The 21,473-nt window shown below is 40.4% G+C and overlaps 1 protein-coding gene and 1 long non-coding RNA gene across 2 annotated transcripts in view; one reads left to right on the top strand and one right to left on the bottom strand.

The window, feature by feature from the left end:
* MEI4 (meiotic double-stranded break formation protein 4) overlaps nucleotides 1–21,473 on the top strand; it is a 188,786-nt gene that overhangs the window by 6,952 nt on the left and 160,361 nt on the right. The gene's annotated exons all lie outside the window — the stretch shown is intronic.
* LOC118529365 (uncharacterized) lies at nucleotides 1,205–20,305 on the bottom strand. The gene is made up of 3 exons (XR_004914078.2): nucleotides 20,180–20,305; nucleotides 9,842–9,987; nucleotides 1,205–2,043 (listed from the first exon to the last, which is right to left on the bottom strand). It is a non-coding gene; the product is annotated as an uncharacterized LOC118529365 (long non-coding RNA).

The following is a 21,473-nucleotide window of genomic DNA, read 5'->3' as shown; positions in this document are numbered from 1 at the left end:
TGGTGCAACCGTCTTTTTCGCCTGAGCTGGGATCCTGGAAGGTATCGTGAATGTCCAGGTAATCCCCTAATTAGGGTGCCTCTACTTTCGGTGTATCTCTGGATTCTTTCCATTTCTCTCCCTTGCAGCACCACTTCCTTGGCCCTGCCTGATTTATCTCAATTAGACTCTATGTTTACGGTTGCAGCCTTGCCACTTTCAAATCTAGGCTGCAGCCCAGACTCAAGTCCTCTCATTGACTGTAGGATAAATCCACAGCCCTTAAAATAAGCTACAGGCTTCTCCACAGTTTGGCGCTTGCCTCCTTCTCTAGCCCATCCTGTCCTCGCTATGTCCTCCACATTCTGCACTGCAACCCATGAAATGTCTTTCACTTACTCGAATCCACCTTGTTCTCTTTCAGCTCAAGGCTTTTTACAGCTGTTGTTTCTCTCTGCAGGATATATTCTCTCAATCCTTTTTGTCTGGTTGGGCACTATTCTTTTTTTTTTTTTTTTTCTGATATAGTTTTAATACCCTTTCTGCCTTTGCTGACTGCCTCCTTAGACTAGATTAGATTCTCCTGCTGGGGGAAGCATACTATTCTGTACTTTTCACAGCATTTGTGAGCCAAGTTATAATTGTTTAATCAGCCTGTCTTCCCTGTAGGACCTAAACTCCATGCTTGAAGGAGTGTACTTTTTCTCATCACTGCTCTATTTCTGGGGTTAGCACAGTGCCTGGCATGGGGTGGTGGGGTGCTTGGGGATATTTGTTGAATGAATAAGTTTCGACATGTTTTATGTGAATGTTAATACCTGGAACAAGGTGGCTGGGCTGATCTGTCATTTCTGGGGATCTACCAAACTTCTACAGTGCCGGGAGGAGGATCAGGAGGGCAAGACCAAAGCATCCTAGGGAAGGAGACACTCACTAAGGTAGGATGAGTATCAGGGCTCCTACCTTTGAGGGAGCCATCTATTCATACAGTAATTTGATCAGAATAGAATAAATGAAGAAATGAAGAGTGACAATTTTTGGATTTTCACCTATGGAACAAAAGCTAAAACTATTCAAAGTACCTTTCTTTGAATTCCAGGATCTTTTCTCAGTGTAATTTTTTTTGAATAGTTTAACCTGTAGTAAACTTCAATCTGGTCCTTATACTTAGGATTATACTTATATTTTTGCAGGTTTTATCTGCATTTTTAAATGCCCTGCTGTGTGTCTGTATTTGATTTTTTAGATTCTTTTAGAAATCTAAAGGTACCATTGAGGAGTCTGAATTTAATATTTGGGTCCTAGACATCTTGAAATTTTATTTAGAATAAATTCAATGTGGAGTGAGTAAAATCCAGTTAGATAGCTGTAGACTGTAGTTTAGACAGGGAAAATTAATGGAGTAATATTAATTCCATTATGAAAGCAAGAAGGAAAACAGGTAAATAGGGTAAATGGGAGTAGGCTTGAGATCCTGCAGTGCTGGTAAGCTCCCAGGTGATGTTGATAGTGCTGGTCTGAGGAGCATAGTTGGAGTAGCAAAGGACTGTGGACTATTTTGGGGGTGGAGTTTGTGAAGGGAAGGAGAAGAGATAGGTTGGTAGTTGGAGAGGGGGCAAGGTGGAGAGAAAGTTGTTTTTTGTTGTGAAGATAGAAAAGATGGCAGCACACTGGTACTTGGATAGGAAGGAATTAGCAGAGAGGAAAGTGAAAGATTTGAACAGAAGAGGATAATAGAGAAATCACAGGGGCTTGGGGCCTGAAACCCAGAAGAAATACAGAGCATGAGTGGTGGGCCTGGCCCTGGACCTCAAGCAGGGGCCGACATTTCTTCTTCTGAGGCTCTTGAAGGTAGGAGTAGGTGCCCCTTTATTCGTGTTTTTGCTGAGTTCATTCCTGGCAGCTGTCCTTTGAAGTTCATTTTTGTTCCCTTCTCCTCCTCCAGTGTCCCTTCTTAAATCTGTCCTGTTGTTTTGTTGTTGTTTCAACCTGCTTTTGGATTTTCATTATTGCATTTCCTTGCCTGCTGCTGCAACTCTTGTCTGAGTCATCCTCACCTCCTGCCTTGGTTGTAGAAAAAGAAATGAGGAAAGCAGAGTTAAGTAACGTGCCAAAGGTTAAATGGGTAGTAAATGGAGTGGAGTTCTTGTAAAATCCTAGAACAGTGCCTTTCCAGTACTTAAGGGAGCTTTTTTAAACCAGTGGTTCTCAAAGTGTGGTCCCCAGACCAGTTGCATCAGCATCAGGTGAGACCTTGTTAAAAATGCAGATTCTCAGAGCCCACCTGTTACTTACATAATCAGAAACTCTGGGGGTAGAGCCCAGCAGCCTGTGGTTTAACAAACCCTCCAGGTGATTCTGATGAAAACTGAAATTTGAGAACCACTGGTTTAAACAAATAAAAGTGAAATATATATTCAGGGAACATAGTAAGACTTCTCCAGAAAAATGGGTCGGTAGAGACCTATTCATCCCTTGTCCAAACCATCTGAGTGACAAATCAAGAGGGATTTGCAGGAGGGGAAGAATGAAGGGGGGGAAATCGGAGGGGGAGACGAACCATGAGAGACTATGGACTCTGAGAAACAAACTGAGGGTTCTAGAGGGGAGGGGAGTGGGGGAATGGGTTAGCCTGGTGATGGGTATTAAAGAGGGCACGTACTGAATGGAGCACTGGGTGTTATATGCAAACAATGAATCATGGAACACTACATCAGAAACTAATGATGTAATGTATGGTGATTAACATAACAATAAAAAATTTTTAAAAAAAGAAGGATTTATAGGCCAGCCTCTGAAAGATACCATAATGCCAATCGATAATATTTAACCGTGGTCACCAAAGAATTGAGAAAGTGTTCATTTAGAGCCTGACAGAGCTGAGGAAGATAGTTGAAATTAGAGAAAATGAACCAACAACAGTAACATTAACATCACCCTAACAACTGTGTTTCATACTGTTCAATGAGGTGTGTATATAAATATAATAGGAATCCGAGGAGTGTGTACTGTCGATTTTTGTTCTAGGAGAACTTCTCTCTTCCTTATCACCCTTCCCCTCTCTCCCTCCCTCCATCCTTACTTCCCACATCCCTTCCTAATAAGCGCTGATATGTTCTGTCATTGAGGAGTCTGAATATATATTTCCCAGTATATAAGATGTGTGGTTGTATAAGACAGCCCCTCCCCTTTTTTGCAGGGGAAGCATCCTTTTGAATATGTATCTCAAGTAATTTTAAAGACTTCTTGTAGGGGGAAAGTTGGGGATCAGAAATGCAAGATATTGTATCCTATAAATTAGTAGAAAACCTTAAATTCTGATTAAACTATACCATTTTGCCAATCCTTAAAAAGTACATAACGTAACATAGCTAAAAAGAAATATATTGCTATGAATGAATGCTAGCATGTTGCAGGCATAAAAACACATTTATTCATAAATAAAGTTTTTGTATCATGCTCGTGGAACACACGTACTTGCATTATGTTCTGGGCCCTACGGAGGACTAAATAGCTATAACTTCAGTACAAAATGAATTCGAATGAACTCCTAAATTGAATGTGAAGACGAAGCAAATGTCTCAGTGAAAGCAGCAGAAAACCAGCAGCAAGGTGCAGTGCTGGGGAGTGAGTATGTGTAGGGGAGGTGCCGTGCACGTGCACATGGGACCCCCTTGGCTCTTGGGTGATTTGTGTAATAACGCTTCTTTTTTTTTTTTTTAAAGATTTTATTTATTTATTCATGAGAGACAGAGAGAGAGAGAGACAGAGGCAGAGGGAGAAGCAGGCTCCCCGCGGAGCAGGAAGCCCGATGCGGGACTCGATCCCAGGACCCTGGGATCACGACCTGAGCCGAAGGCAGACGCTTAACCGACTGAGCCACCCAGGCGTCCCTGTGTAATAACGCTTCTGACGAGGGGCAGCATTACTCTTTCCTTATACTGCAGGGAAATGGTGGTCTTTCCACTCAAGTCTCCTGTTTTGGAAACATCATTTATGTGAATTTTAAAATTGAAATTGCTTGTAAGCTTGTCTTAGAGTGAATGTGAGGAAACGCATCCGAGAGTGCTCAGCTGTAGGGTGTGTGTGCTGTGAGGGAGATTACAGGTTGTGTGCTGCTCTCAGCCTTCAGTGAATCCGTTGTTTCACATCATCCATTATTCTATAGGAAGCGTGGGATAATTTTTCTTGTTTTCTTTCTCTCCCGTTTCTCTCGGAGTCAGAGAGAAATACTGTCTATGTGTCTTTAATACATTCAGGCCATGTCTGCCAAGTTTTATGCTTTGAAATAAACAAGGGAAGGATTGTGTCCAGAGAAAGCTGGTTCTTAATGCTTGCACAAGCCTAGCTATAAAAATTCCTCATTACTCTTTTAATTAATAAGTCACATGAAGAACAAAGACTCCGTGGCTTTTGTGCCCTCCCTTGGTGCTTGATTCAGCAAGATCTTTCACACAGTAGTTTTTCAAAGATGTTTCTGGGCTTGATATTTGAATTATCACTTCTGATGAGGCTTATAAATATTTGTAGCAGAAATAATTTTCATGAGCTAAGGCAGGCTTTTCTATGTAAAATGCAATGTAACACATGCAAAATGTCAACATTTTATATCAGTTTGACAAATAACTACGTGGTGAAGAAGAAACTGATAAAAATTTGAACAATGCTTCTGGTCTTTCTACATAGTTTTTATTGTATTTGAAGTTTTTCTAATTCATCAATAAAGCAGAATATGCAGAATTTAGGCATGTTTCCTCCCTCCCATTGTTACTCTAATAACAGATTCCTTTACCCCTGGAATTTAGTATCATTTGTCCATTCTTTCTGTAAAATAATATTTTGGAAAAAAATGACCTTATTCTTCAACCCAGGTCATACAAATTAGAGGGTATTTCTCATATTTTAATACCTAATTTTGCTAATAATTGTGCCTTTAATGACTCCGAAGTTATTTCCACCTGTGTATTTTATGAAGTGTTTATCCTCATCTGATTATTTTTTATCCTGTGAACCGCAAGCCATCTCATCATATCTATAATTTCCAAGCAGGAGTCAGTCCAAAGTAGGCCAAGTCCATGCTGGTGGGCTGCTTTGTGTGGCTGTGCGTGCAGCTCTCTGATGTCTGGTGGGGCGAGCGATACTGCAGGAGCTGGACCTGGAGAACTGCATGTCTCAAAAAAGCTGTACTTTTCCAGTTCCTCTGAAATTTTTCTTTAAAGAAGTGCCTTGTCTGTGCACAGGCGTCTGTGATGGTTAACACAGTGATAACAAACTTAGCCGCTCACTTACCTTTTTAACAGCAAATGCCATACGAATCTAGGCCTTTGGTACCTATAGGTCCGTGTGACATAGAAGAGTACCATTTATCAGATTTGCAACTTTAAATTTAAAACTTTATTTTTGTTTTTAAAATGTCTTTCTGAAAGGTTTTGTCTCCTTAGTGTTGGTAGGCAACAGGCTAGAGTTCCAGGCCGTGGCCCTGAACGCTGCCCATGCATTAGAATCACCTGGGGGGGCGCCTGGGTGGCTCAGTTGGTTAAGCGACTGCCTTCGGCTCAGGTCATGATCCTGGAGTCCCGGGATCGAGTCCCACATCGGGCTCCCTGCTCAGCAGGGAGTCTGCTTCTCCTTCTGACCCTCCTCCTTCTCATGCCCTCTCTCATTCTCTCTCTCGCAAATAAAAAAAAAAAAATTAAAAAAAAAAAAATCACCTGGGGGGGCTCTTAAAAATCCTGATGCCTCGGGGCACCTGGGTGGCTCAGTCGGTTAAGCGGCTGCCTTCGGCTCGGGTCATGATCCCTGGGTCCTGGGATCGAGCCCCACGTCCGGCTCCCTGCTCGGCGGAGAACCTGCTTCTCCCTCTCTCTCTGCCTGCCTCTCTGCCTAGTTGTGCTTTCTCTCTCTGTGTCAAATAAATAAATAAAATCTTTAAAAAAAAAAAAAAATCCTGATGCCTGGGTTGCCCCCCAGGCTAGTTATATCAGAATCTCTGGGGGTTGGACTGAAGCATCAGTATTCTTCGACAGTCTCTAGGTTATTCTACAGTATGGCCAGGATTGAGAACCACTGGTTTAAGGCAGACATTTATATTCTGTATTTAACTCAAATGCTTTATTACCAGTTTTCATTGTTAATCCCACCTAGTTTTAATTCCCTTATTTTATTAGGGTTTTCTCTGTAGTATGCTGCAGTTCTTTGTTAGAAAGAGTAGAAGACATTGGTTTTGGCTCTTAGGGGGGAAACATCTGACTAACGTCCTTTAATGTGAGATTTAAGAGCATGGAGGACACTGGGGAGAGGGGATGGCAGGTCTGTGGGCAGTTGAGGGAAGGGCCATTCAGTTGTCTTTGTACACGTTTGCATGTGCTAGTGGCATGGATGGGTTTGGAGTTGGGCCCTTGGTGGGGGATCTTAAGCTCTTTTGTGTGGATAGTGGGCAACTATAAAATGAAAACTGGCGTTTATTCCAATCTACCTTTTTTCTTCTGTAAGGGTAAATAGTAGTAGATCGCTCCCTTTATCCTGTAAAAGCAATATCATAAGGCATATGTTTTTAAAAATTAGGGGATAGTTATATTTCTGCTCTTCCTTCAGTATTATTTATTATAGTAGGTAGCTTATTGAACAGTTACAGGCTTTTAAAATGGATCTCCTTATATGATTGCCGTAATTTCTGTAGTCTTCAGGGTCCTTGAGTTAGTAGTAATACTGAGCAGCCCATGATGAGTCAAAAAGCCTCTAGAGAAAGGGGCAAGTATTATTCCTTCTGTCAACTCACGTGTAATAGGTGACTTCCCATATAAGTTGGCTATGAAATCTTATTGGCAATACTTTGAGGCATTTCTGAGAAAGCCTATGTCCGTTGATGCAGAGATGTTTTCTACTGCATGATTTATAAGTAAGTATTTAATTAATAGGGCACTTAGTTATACACACACACACACACACACACACAAACACACACACCCCTTAGTTGTTACTCTATAAACCTTGTGGCAACATGGTCATAATTTATGATTCTGATTTTAATACTGTTAACAACTTTACCGAGAATCCTCAGCTATTAAAATTATTTAAATGATTAAGAAAATATCTTATAGATAGTTCTGTAGTAAATACTTTTTTTCTCCAACTACTTAAAATTTTTTGCATTTATTGGAAAGTAGCAGACACTCAGTTTTTATGGCATGAATATCATGGAATGACTGGTTTACCAGAAGGCATCTTGGAAGTAAATAGAAATGATGCGATTGTAACATACATTCTGACACACCTTTAAATAAGGAAAGGGCAATGCCTAGAGCACCCTGTTTAATATAAAACAATTTAATGCACTAATGAATGATCCTCATCAAGGTCAAGCATACAGGAGATGCTCAATGATTAATTTAAGAATGCCCATTCATAAATGAGGAAAAAAAGATCCAACAAAGGGAGAGGAGGTGTTACTGATGATGGGAAGGCTTGCTGAAGACAATTTCTGGAGGTAGATTGCTCGGAAGAGCAAGAGGATTGGAGTTAGATGAATCTGGTTGAATCTCAGCTCTACCAACATTAGATAAGTTCTTTTAGGCAGATGTAAAATGAAGATGATGATGAGAATGATAATGACAAGCAATCGAGGTTAATGGGGAATGCTTGGCACTGAGCTCCCTGACACATGAACAAAAAATAAATACCAGTTTCCTTCCTCCTTGGCCTTGATAGTCTCATGGGAATTGCCATTGATTGCTTAGCAGCAGAAAAATCGAATTTTTTTTTGGACATGAGGATTTTATTGTTTAATTCTGTCTTGCAAAGACCTGGATCTGTCTGGTTTAACAGATTATACCTGTGGGAAAGAAAAGAACAGAGGATTAAGGGTGTGTGTGAGTTTTTTCTTCCCAGTAGTAAAATTGTGCTCAAATCCAGTCCAGTAGCAGAAATGGAAGATCCTCAGGCCTGGCAGTCTGATTTCTTCTGGGAGTAAACTGCTTAGAAAAGTTTGTAGGAATTCAGCTGTTATCCTGTTTAATTATTTTGAGAGATACGTTAAGAGAACTTGATTTTCATTCTCTGTCTCTGTATTGTTATAAAAAGTTCTGATTTGATTTCTGTCCTGTTTTGATTTCTCCATCATGTAATTTTCAGTGTTCTTCCACAGTGGACCCTACGATTTCTCTCTCTTGAGAAAAAGATCATCACTCCTTGACTGTTTCAAGAGCTTTCTGTGGGTCAGTTTATCTGTCACCCTTGGGTTTTTTTTTTGTTTTTTTTTTTTTGCCTCTGCAGTTTTTCTTAAGATACAGTTAATAAATCATGTTATAAGCTGTGGATAGTTTTCCGTTGTCTAGGTACCGGTTACATTCAAATTCTTTCCCACGGTGAACCCAGAATCTTTTGTCAGCCCTGTCCCTTACTCTCCTACACCTCTGCTTTCCCTCTGCTCTAGTCGCATTTTCCCTGAGCCGTTCCTCAGGCCCCCGCTTCTGTGCCCTTGTTCATGAACGTTCCTGGTATGACAGGCCTCCCTAATGAAAGCACTGTGATCCCATGACACTTGTACTGTATGAAATCTTTCTGGCTTTTCCCCAGTTTGAACTAACTCCCTTGTGTTTCTCTACCAAATCACCTGTACCTTGGTACCTTTGCTTAACACTAATGCCTTTTGCCGTGTAGTAGAACTAGTTGTTGGCTTGCCTTTTTCTTAGTTCTTTGACGGTAGGAGGTCTGCCAACTAGGTATATGACTTTAGGCCATATCCATATGTTCTTATTTACCATTTCGGTCCTCCCAGCCCTTATTTCAATGCCTTTACATTGTAGCGCTGAATATAGTATATGTTCTGTGAAATCATCTATTCTGACAAGGCAGAATATATTAAGTTTGGTTTATTTTCTCCCTGAAAAATATGTCTTAATTTCATTTTTAATGTTGAGATTATGTTGTTCTTTTGGTCAAGTTTATTTAATTTCCTAGGCCACTGATTTTTACAATGAGTGATGGATGAATGAACCATAATACTAAAGCTATGCTGTACTGCTTTATAACTTGGCCTCACAAGTTAGGAAAACCAGAGAAAACCCCTGAGAATGGACTTTATTTTCAGGATTATCACAATAGTAAAAATCAGTGGAAATGAGTTCTGCTTGGTTAGCAATAAGGTGTCTGCAAAAAATTGACTTTGAGCTCTCCTTTTTACTACTCACAAAACTATATTTTAATCGTAATTGACAGTATAATAATTGACTACTGAGCTGTCTCTGGCTATGCCTCTTTTTCAGAATTAAGAATATTTTTACTTTGTCTCCTTATGCTAGAGAACACACTCTACGGAATTAAGTATACGACTTTTGGCCACATCCATATGTTCTTACAAAGTTGTCATTTGCGGCTTTACTGGCAGATAGACTATACTTAAAAAGAAGGAGGTTAGTTGTGGAAATGCTTATGTCTCCAGAATGTCACACGTGAATTATTCTCTGTCTTCATAACAAGCCTGTAATTAGTTCATATACGTAAGGCATATGACGAACTATCATGTCATCCATCAAATGTTGTATTCCATGGTGAAATGAAAGACACCTAATTCCTAGACTGAAAATTGGCCAATTATAATCTTTCTCTATTCTGGACTGTCAGTCTAAGGGTATTATCAATATTTTCAGGTCTTGTGAGTTTTTAAAGAAAAGGGTCATTTATGTGATTCTACAGTGTAATAATCTTTTCACCTCTGAGCCTTCATAATGCTTTTCTTGTAATGCTTTTATAAAATTCATTTAGCAGAAATGGCTGATTATGAGGTCAAAAAGTATTTTGCAATTTGGGAGGGAAAGGGAATATGTATTTCATGAACCAACATTTTATAATTTCTTTTTGGTACCTGCAAGATCCATTGTCAGATTCCTCTTGGAGTGACATCTCTGCATGAAAAGTAGTGGTGATTTCTGACCACTGCAAGGTCAGTGAGGGTCCTGGAGCAGGGTCCCCTCACATGGGTTAACAGACTTGATGGGGATCGCTAGCACCCTGGGGAGATAGACATCAAGGCTTTGAAAGACACCTTTGAATGTGTGTATTGTGGCTTGTATTATAATATTCAGCACTTGGGAGAAACATTATCTTTAGTCACCAAAACTGAAGATTAAAAAGGGATTACATAGGGCGCCTGGTGGCTCAGTTGGTTAAGCGACTGCCTTCGGCTCAGGTCATGATCCTGGAGTCCCAAGATCGAGTTCCACATCAGGCTCCCTGCTCAGCGGGGAATCTGCTTCTCCCGCTGACCCTCCCCCCTCTCATGCTCTCTCTCTCATTCTCTCTCTCTCAAATAGATAAAATCTTTTAAAATAAAAAATAAAAAAAAAATAAAAAGGGATTACATAAATGTTTTGTGTATCCTAAGACTTGGGGAAGCCTGAGTTATTTGAAGATATATGTTTAGCATTTACCTGGGAACAGATTGAACTGTTAATGATTCTGAAATAAATAAGAAGGGGGTATTGAAAGTTGGTATTGCCCCCCATGGGTATAAATAAAATAGTATTTTAAATGATACTAGCAAAATAACTGTGATTGCCTAAATTTTGTGTTTTCTTTTCCTCCGTTTCATAGAGAGCAATTTCCTTAGTATCTGTGGTTGTCAGTAAGGTTTTAGAGTAAAACATTGGTTCTAGTCGTGCATAGTAACTATTTGATAGCTATAAAAAAAAAAAAAGATTTATTTATTTGAGAGAGAGTACGAGCATGCATGCCGGTGCATGTGCGAGTGGGGGGAGGGGCAGAGGGAGAGAATCCTCAAGCAGACTCCCTGCTGAGCACGGAGCCCAACATGGGGCTCAATCTCAAGACCCATCAGATTGTGACCTGAGCTAAAACCAAGAGTCAGATGCTCAACCGACTGACCCACCCAGGCGCCCCACTGTGACAGCTTTTTAACAAAGCCTAGATTTCATGGGCTGGTTTCGATATATCAGATGTAAAAAAAAATAATAATAAAATCTTGAAACCAGAACCCATAAACATGAGCCTATACAAGGCAGGCTTTAAAAAATGTTCTAGTCAGAGGAAGGTCTTATTTCCAGAGGTTCAGCTGAGGCTTAGACCATCCCTGTAGCAGTTACCTCGTTGAGGTCTCTCTCTGCTTGATCTGAACAAATGCACATCAATTAGACAAAAACGTGCTTGAATCTGTATCAGGCAGTTCAGTGGCCACGTAGAGGCCACGCCTGCAATAGGTTTACAAGTTGTGTGGTACTTTATAAGATGGGTATAATTTAGAGAATGGAATTGAAGTGTGAAAAAATTGGAAGGTGATTAAAATGAGAGACTTCTTGTTATGCTTGTTCAGGTGTGATATAGTAAACATTATAATTTAGGTGTGGATGTTTATGGGTTGGAAAATTACAGGTAGCTGAAAGTCAGTTTAAAAAAACAACTTATGTTTTTCAATACAATATTGAGGATCTTCTAAAATAGCCCAAATAATCAAAAAGTAAGTACTTAAATGTATGATATTTGGTCAGTACTGTGCTTGACTTCCAAGGTTGGAAAAGAAGTTTACTTGCTATATCTTGTGAGTTTATTATTTGGTTAGAGAGGCAAGATCCCCTGAGATGGACACATAGAAGGACACTACATATGATGTATATAGTTTCATTTGGGGTTATATTTATTCATATTCATTCATTAGTTGATTCATTTCTTCAACAAAAACTGATTTCTGGAGGTTGTGGTGACCAAAAAAAAAAAAAAAAAAACAAGAAACCGAATCGATATTCCCATGGAGGAGACAGACAATAACAAGCAAACTGATAAGCAGGAAAAATTCTGAGAGGGTTAAAAGCTGTGCAAAAAATAAACCAGGTTGAAGCGATGGAATGCCTGTGGATGGGGCAGGGCTGCTAACAGACTTGGTGGTCAGATAGACCTCACTGAGAAGGAGGTGTCTGAGCAGGGTCATCTGAGTGGCCCCGGAGGCAGGAACTAGCTTGCATGCTCAGTGAGCAGACACAGAGCAGAGGGAGTGAGATGAGACCAGAGAGAGGCCAGCGGTACAGAGGAGGCAGGGCTTGTTCCAGGGGGTAGGACTGGAAGCACAGTGGGAATCCTTTGGTGAGCATGAAGCAGGAGCTTTGAACTTTCTGCTGTGGTTGCTGTGTGGAGAATGTAAGTGGGAGGAGAAGCAGACTGCTGGGTAGGAGTCCACGGCTGTGGTTCTTCAGGGACGTGATGCTGGCTTAGGTAAGGTGGGAAGAGACAGCTAGAATATGTAAAGCTCTACTTTTGCAAAATAGAAAATAAAGTGGCAAAGATGACCCTGAAAAGGGAGTAGAATTCCAGCTGAATCCTGAAAGATTCAACGTGAATTAAAACATGAACAGATAAAGAGGAAATAGGTATTTCTGGGAGATTTGAAGATGGGAATGGAAATGGCATGAATGGGTCACACTCCACTTCTCTGCTATCCAAAGAAAGCAGAACAAATATAAATTAATACAAGATCGTGGTTCTCATACTAGAATCACCTGGGGATCTTTAAAAAATACTGATATCTGGGTTCTACCCCTGAGATTCTGGCATAGTACTTAGCATAGAGTGTGGTCTGGCATTGGAATTTTGAAATGTTCCAGTCACCTAAGTGTGGAGGTAAGGTTGAAAACCACCATTGTACGATCTCATAAGTAGGAGACCTGTAGCCCAGCAAGAAACACATGAAGCAGGCTGAGTGTTTAAGTTTGGGAGTAGTGCGAAGTAGTGCTTTTGAGACTCCCAAGATGTTTATTTAAAAATACAAGTTCCTGGAGCCCTCTCCTGGAAACACTGATTAATTGTACCTAGGAATACTCCATTTTAATATGTTCCCCTTATGGTGGTATAGGTTGGGAAAAATTGCACTGGGTAAAAGATCCCAGTGCTTCTGATTTTTGATAGAGTGAAGGGGGCACATCAGTGGAAATGAATGCCAACCTCAGTTGTCTAGCAGGGTGGGCTTGGGGGACCAAGCTGGCTTGAAGGTAATATCTCAACAGTACAAATGTGAACTGCTGGAACTCTGATCAAGAGCTGAAGTCAAAGCAGTGGCATCAGGGGCTCGGTGGAAAACAAATTCAGGCAAATTCTTTTGGAAAGAGACTTGGGCAGGGAGAGATTAGAGATGTGTATGATCTCAGCAGGAAAGCTAATTGGGGCTAGGTTGTAGAGAGCTGTGTCATTGGGCATTCACAGCATTGGGAGGCCAATGAATGTGGTGTATTGCTGACGTCCGTGATTGTATCGTTTTTACCAATTCTGCATGGCATTCATAACATCCACACCCTGATGAAGTGGTGGATTCATTGGTTCGCTTGGTAGAGGTTGTATTCTCATGGGTTTGTTGTTATTCTGTAGGGCTATAATATATGTGTTCACTGTCTCTCAACATGGTATTTCCTGTTTGTTAGGAAATGAAATCAGGACTATGCTTTTTACCTATACTGCATATCTTTGCTCCCAGATGACTGAATCCAAAGAGAAATTGTTTTTTCTTATCAGCTTCTAATTTTGTTCTAAAAACTCTTTTCAGTTAGAGAGATTCTGTTTATTTATTTATTTAGCCCTTTTTTATTCAGCAGATGTTCGGTACAAACAATGTGGAGAATGTGAAGAGAGATGGGTCTATGCCCTGCCCATAGGATCACACAGTCTATTGGGAGCAAGATCACATCACTAATTACACCTGATGAGACTATGGTCCAGAGGAAAATACTGATGTTTAGAGGAGAGAGTGATAATTTTGTTTTAGAGTATAGGACTTTTAAAATTCTTTTTGGAGGATGCTGCTGACTTTAAAGGATGGGTAGGATTTAGAAAGCTATGGATACTAGGGTATTTCAGGCAAGAGAGAACAGTGTAAAGCACAGACACAGGCATCTGCTGGCAAATGATCTAATTTGACTGTGGCATACAGAGCATGAGGAGGTGTTCTGGAAAATAAGATGAAAAACTAGGTTGGAGCCTATTAAGTGGAGGTGTGACAGCCAGTGGAAAACATGCTTTATTCTGTAGGCAGCAAGGAGCCTTTGGAGATTTTCCAGCAGGAAAATAGAAGGAAAACTAGCATTTATTGGGTGTGTGTTATGCATGTGCCAAACAGTATGCTTTCTGAAAGTGGTTCCTTTAGGTAATCTGAGGCATAGGTTATTTGGGTACAGTAATTGGGCATCGTGTTTAGGGTTGTTTGGAAGAGGGAGGAGCTAGAGACAGGAACAGCTCAGTCATTGCCCCTATCTTATGTGTAATTATTTTGGCATAGGAAAAAGATGATATAAAAAAGGTTTTTATTGATTGAGTAAATTTCTCTTGAGCTCTCTCACTCAGTATCCTGGCTCTGGGATATGGCAATAAACCAGCAGTCCGAGACTATCGTGGAGTATATATTTTGTGGGTGGGACAGATTATACTGGCAGAAGATGATCAGGCAGTGACAAGTGAGAATAAAAATAGGGAGACATGACAGAGACCAGTCTGGTGGCTTCTTTAGACTGGTTGGTCACATAAGGTCTCTCTGAAGAAGTGACATTTTAACAGACACTTGAATGATAACGAGAAACCAGCCTTGAGAAAATTGAGAGGTTCAGGGTGGAGGGAGGATCCCAGGCAGAGGGAATGGCGCTAAATGGGAACAAACTTAGTGAATCTAAGGAACAGAAAGGTGAGGCAAGATCAACATTATTTGTCAATGGAGTGTATATGGGGATCAAGGAAGAAGTCAGAGTTGACCCTTAGGTTTCAAATGTTGGAACAGAGAATGAGAGCAGTGTTATCAGGGAATTGGACCAAGTATCAGTGAAGGATGCAGTTTCTTTTGGACTTGTGTGGTTTAAAATACTGAGAGCTAGGGACTTGAACTTGGGAGAGGAGGCAGGATGGGACATAGAACTTTGAGAATCATCTGCCTAACAGAGTTCTTTGAGGCTCTAGGAAAGGTGGGGGCATCCAGGAAGTTGGAACAGGAAGAGACAGCCAAAGACAACGAGGAAGGTTTAAATTGGCAAACTTAGAGATGAGAGAGTTGGGGACAAGCAAGAAAGCTCAGGGTTGGAGCACTGAGCGTGGGAGAGATAGCACTATCAAGTAGTCCTGGACCAAGCTGACACACAAATGTACGTTTTGTCTTGTGAACCTAATGCAGTGAAGACAATTCTGTTAAGACGAATCATTCCATTAGCTTATAATTTCATGCATTTGACATTGCTGTCTCTCTTGGTGTATTCAAAACTAGAATTAGGATGCAAGCAGCTAGAGTGGGATTAAACAAAACTGTAGGCTTTTCTTTGTCAGCATTTCTCAAATATGCTTTGCAATATGCCAAAACATATCCTTCCAGAGGCAGAAGACAATCGTTTTAAAGTGAAACGCTGTCATTTCAGAATCGTGTGGTACTTGAAAATAGCAATTTCTGTTTGACCACCAGGTGGCGAAAACACTACTTTTTAAAAATTGTTCAACTCATCAGTACACGTGAGTGACTATTATTTCTAAGACAACAGGGTTGGTAGTGACAAGTTATATATGCCCATGATGACATTTCAGTGCATTTGAAGAAATGCAGTTTGATTTAACATTTTGTTAATATGTATATTCAACAAGTATTCACACCACCAACTATATAGTAGGGTAGGCATCAGGCAACAGAAATTCCCAGATTAGTAAACTCTGTGTCTGTCCTCAAGAATCTCTCCCTTCCGAGAGGGAGTCACTCATACACTCAGAACAGGTTGATGAGTGCAGTAATAGAACTATGTGTAAGGGGAGCCCAGATGGGGAATGATTTCCTCTGCTCTGGGCAGAGCAGGGAAGGTTTCACAGAGGATTTGAATCAGGGTTTGAGGAATCAGTCCATCTCTGGGTTATAGCATAAGAATACCCCATGTAGTGGTGACAACTTGTGCAAATGCCTAGTTGTATGAATTAGTATGGTGTGTTTTGGTAAACTGTAAGGGTTTAATATTACTTATACATAAGCAAGAGTGAGCATGGAGGCAAGGCTGGAGAAGTAAGCAGGGGCCACACAGTGGAAGGCTCTGTGGGCCAAGCTGAGGATCTTGGAGGTCTCTGGTAAAGGAAGCTGTTGGAAGGTTTTAAGGATGATAACTCTGTGCTCAAACTAGTATTTCAGCAGGGTGACTGTCAGGTCAGTTCAGAATATGGCCTAGAAGAGGACAGAACCAAAGGCAGGTAGATTGGTTAGGCAAGGGTATTGCAGTAATCGGTGCAAGAGATGATGATGGTGTGAACTAGAGCAGGGGTAGGGGAACTAGGAAAGGACAGGTTCACATGTGTAATGATGGTTGATTTTATGTGTCAACTTGACTGCGTCACCTGGTGCCCAGATATTTGGTCAAACATTATTGTAGATGTGTCTGTAATGGTGTTTGGGACAAGATTAACATTTGAGTAGACTGAGTAAAGCAGACCACCTACCCTAGTGTGGATGGACTTCATCCAATCAGTTGAACTCAAGAGAACAAAAAGGCTGAGTAAGAGTGAATTCCTTCTTCCTTACTGTCTTTGAGCTGGGCATTGGTCTTTTCCTGCCTTTGAACTCGACCTGAAACATTGGCTCTTCTTGGGGCTCAAGCCTACTGGCTTTCAGACTGGAACTTAGACTGTCAGCTCTCCGTTGTAGGCCTTTGTAGTTGCACTGGAACTATATAATTACCATTGCTCTCCTAGGTCTCCAGCTGGCTGACTGCAGATCTTGAGATTTCTCAGCCTCCATAATTACATGAGCCAATGCCTTATGATAGAACTCTTTTCTCCCTCTCTCTTGTATATATATCCTAGTGGTTCCATTTCTCTGGAGAGTCCCGACTAATACAGGTACAGAAGATGGAATCAGCATAGCATGGCATTTCACTGTATGTGGGAGGTGAAAGGAAGTTGCCAAGGGTGATCCCTCGCTCGGGCCTGGTGACTGGAGAATAGTCTTGCTATGGGCTGAAATTGGTGGTAAGCAGTACAAACAAGAATTGTATGTTTATGTGCAGTTCATGAAGATGATTTGTACAGCTTTATAAATAGAAAGCCTTGGGATTTTCAAGGTGTACAGAAAAAGATGCCTTTTAGACAGTTGGTTCTCTGGGTCTAATTTTATAAATAATATAGGGACTGTAGAAATGGATGACAAAAGACATCAAGATTTGATGTGGATGTGAAAATCTGGGGCGCAGCAGAAAATACATTTGATTCAGGGGTGGGCATTTCTAGGGTAGGATGTGTAGCAGGCGGGCACAGCTCTATTTTGTTGAGCATGCTTGAGAGCCACTCTTAAATGGTAAGTGGGATGAAGATGGAATTTAACAACTGAAAGAAGATGGAAGAGACAAGGGCCCAGTAAGATGGACTTGAAAGTCTATGAGATCCAGGGTATGAGAGGGACTATAGAATATTTTGGACAGGATCTGTAGTTTTAACTGGTATCTTATTTTATGCACTTTTATATGTGATGTCATACTTTAGGATAATTTAGATTCTTGGTGTATCTATTATCATTTAATAACAATAGACACTATTTCTGAGCGCTTAAAATGTGCTGGACTCTGCTTGATCAGGATGTGTGTGTATGTCCTTTACTGTCTCTTTACATCTAATGACACATGTGTTGGTTAGATCATATCCAATGACTTGGAGAGAAATTACAGTCCTCAATCCCTTCAGCCCAATAACAAATTAAGAGAGAAGCATCATTTGACTTCTGCTTCACCTTAGTCCCTCCTGGAAAAACAGGAATTACAGAAAGTTGCAGTAGCATGGCTTCATTTTCTCTTCTCTCCTTTGGGTACGATGCTTTGTTAGTCAAGCTTCGAGATTTATTTTGAGAAAAGTCATCCAAGCAAATGAGTAGAATCTGAGTAGAATGAGTTCTGTAAGACTCATTTAAAGCGGCAGAGGGGTATGTACAGAAGCTGGCATGGGAACACACAGGCCTTTTTGCTGTGGTTAGAAGATGATTGGACTTGGAACTGAGTGATTGGTTTTGCTTCTCCCTCTGTGGCTTTTCTTAGACCTCTTAATCAAGTGGAGCCTGCATTTCCTTATCGGTAAATTAGGAATAATAATAACATATGTTCAAGGGTTGTTGGAAACAACAATTGAATTATTTGATGAAACTGTTTTGTAAAGTGAAATGTGAATATAAGATTGTTCTATTCATTTTGACAAAGTGATTTTAATACTGTAAGCCATATTGCATAAAAGCTCACTGTAGTCTTTGCTGGTGGAATTTATGCACTCCTTTAGGGCACTGAGAGAACATTCCTCTCTGTGGGGTTTCCCACATTGGCGTCTCCAACATATGCCCTCATCAGTCCTTTTTGCGGGTGCAGAAATGAAGCATCCAGGAAGAATGATGGTCAGTTTGTGTATTCCTATGCCCAGAGCACATGCATGGGTAGAACTACTCCCTGCAAATATGTACCAATCAGCACATGGAGGAGATGAGATGGAGTGGTCATGACTTGCCAGAAGGTACACCAGTGAGGGGTGAAAAGCAGAAACAAGAAAACAGCTTTTTGCTTCCCAGTTTAGTTGTTGATAGAATTCATTTTATGTCTTCCCTGAAATCATCACCCATGAAGTTCAGCTTACCTTGATGGAAAGTTGAGGAGGTTTGTGAAATATTTAAACTTCTGTTCACTTTCTTAGTGAAGAACCATTTTGAATTCCATGAAAGAAAAATATAATCTACCTAAATAATTACCGTAATCCCCCACCCTTTACTTTTGTGAAGAGTGAGAAGCCATTTCAAATGTTTATTCTTGCTCATCAGAAAAATAAATTGTTGGCTTAAAATGAGCAGGCTGTGTGCCTCTTTTAGTGTAGAAATGGCCACGTATGGTTTAAATGCTTTGCCAATAGTTCACTGTTTGGGTTACCACCGCATTTTTGAACTTACTGCATTATCCCCTTAACATGGAGTACAGATATTGTTGTGGTAATTAGCAAGCACATAGTTGCACATTTGTCATTGTTATAGCAGATACTTTTTAATTGAATGAACTCTAAATTAAAGCCTGATCCTCTCATTTTGCCTCATCGTCACCTTCTATTTGTATAGAGGGATGAAAGAGCAACAAATCAAATTTCCAAATGTAGGATGGGGAGGATAGAAGATGTTCCTTTCATCATTCTTCCCATGTCCTGATCAACCAGTATCCCCCCATCTCTAACTTTAAAAAATGACTGTTAGGTGAGATCTCTTTTAACTTCCTATATGCTAAGGGTATTATTTTTCTTTTTTTGACATCCCTATACATTCTCATTCTTTTTCCTTCGGCCTCAAAGGAAACAAATTACTTCTGTATCACTAAGCACAACCCATTCACTGGGGTCCTTGACTCAGTGTCCCCCTGCCTTCTCCAGGGCCAGGCCCCACCTGGCTTTTTAAATTTTTTCTCATTTCTCCCAACTTTTGCTTCTGTGTTATTTTTTTCTTTTTAGTCTATAATTGCTCAAATTTCTCCCAATTTGACATGCCACATTTGCCTGCAATTACTCTCCCATTTTATACTCTCCTGATCCAAGTCCTCAGAAGCCTCAGCCAGTCCTCTCTGACTTTCTGCACAGTTACTCCCATTGCACTCTGGCCTCTGTCCACCACCCTGACTGAGCAAAGCTTCTGTGGATACGATCACTGGTGATTTTCTAATGAGTAATGCCAACGTATTTTTCTCAGCTTTTTATCTTACGGATTTCTCTACTGTGTGTAATTCTCCTTGAAACTTTTTCCTTGACTTTCATAACACAGTCATTTTTATTCCTTTTGTACCGCTTTAATTGTTCCTTCTCTGTCTCCTTAATCATTTTTTCCCCCTCTACTCAGCCCTCAAATATTGATACTCCTCAGGGTCTCTCTTTGATCTTCTGTTCTAGTCACTGCTCCCATACTCTCTCCAGGTGATCATAACCATTTTCATGATTTCACATACCACCTACACACTGATGACTCCTCAAACGTATTTTCAGTCTAGGCCTTTTCCCCACCCTTAGGCTCATGTGGCCAATTTGCAGGTGAATCTCTTTGCCTAGAGTTCCTCCAGTTGCTTCACAGTTTACAAGACCAAACCTGAACTTTTATCATTTCTCCTAAGCCAGTTTTTCTGTCTGTATTTTTACCATTTCAGTTAGTAGCGCTGTCATCTACCTAGTCCCCTGAGTCAAAAACAAAGGCATTTTTTCCTACCTCGACTTCATTGCCCATTTCCAGTCAGTCCGCTGGCTTCTAGGTTATATTTTGATGTTTTGTATGGATTTCCCTGGTCAGTCCCTTTATTTCTTTTCCACAGCAACTGCTTGGTTCATTTCTTTCATCATCTGATATTAGGACATCCTTCAGTGCCTCATTGTGTCCTCCCTCAAATCTGCCCTTCATACGGCCAATAGAGTGAGTGATCTGTGAAATGCAAAATAAAACCATTTCCCTTTCCTGTATTACACTATTTAGTGTCTCACTCCTCCTTTCATTGCTGACAGCAATATTTCCCAAACTTGGTTTCATAAATATGAATGTGCTTTAGAACATTCAATGAGAATTTCTCAATTTTTTTGGTAACTTTTACTGATAATCATTTTACAGATGATAACCTCATTTGTGATTATGATGGGATTTCTATCAAAGAATGGCCTAAAATTACTAGTTTAGCTTTAACTGTAGTACCTCTCAGCCCACATCAGAAGATTCTAGTGGTCATAGACATACTTTCAAGGATCTGTGAGATCCAGCCCTACTATCCACCCATTTATCTCTCTATACAGATAGAGGTGTGCTTGAATAGCTATAAGTACACATACATATGTAAGTTTATAGTTATTTTTTGTATATCAGGTATTCGTGTGGATGTGTATATAATTTTTCCAAAGGGGTCTTACATTATTCAAGTTTGAATTACACTCATTCTACCTATAAATTTTAAGGCCTTTAATATATCTTCTAAGATCTTTTATGATCTGGCCTCTACATATTTCTTTTAGTATCTTGCTTTATATTTTCTGTAAAGGAACATCAAACTGCTTGTGGCTCCTTATATCCACAATGCTTTTCTTTTCCTTTTTAAGTCTGTACTTTAGCTCTTATCCCTTTGGTGTATGGAATCTCTTCCTGCATTTTCCTGACTTTTAACTCAGAACTCCTACTTAATGCTTTATAAATTAGTGCTACCATCGCCTCCTCCGGGATGCAGTAATCCAACCAGGGTGCGCTGTTCAGTGGTCCTCCTGTTTTCACAGTGCCCTGAGCAGATCTCTATCTCTGCATACAACTTATTGCCTTGTAGTGACCCATTGGAGTCTCCACCAGATGGTTACCTTCTTCAGGTCTTGTGGTTTCTTCTATGTATCTTTCAAGCATGGCACAGAGTTGAACGAGAGATAGTGACCTGAAAATACATGGGGGAATCACCTTTGCTTTCTACCAGAGATCTTTCTTCAGTCAGCTTAAGCAATTCCTTTCACAGTTTTTTCTCTACTGGTTTTTAAAT

Source organism: Halichoerus grypus, chromosome 9 (genome assembly GCF_964656455.1).
Source record: "Halichoerus grypus chromosome 9, mHalGry1.hap1.1, whole genome shotgun sequence".
NCBI lineage: Eukaryota > Metazoa > Chordata > Mammalia > Carnivora > Phocidae > Halichoerus > Halichoerus grypus.
Note: the sequence above shows the minus strand (reverse complement) of the source record. Positions and strands in the feature narration are given on the sequence as shown.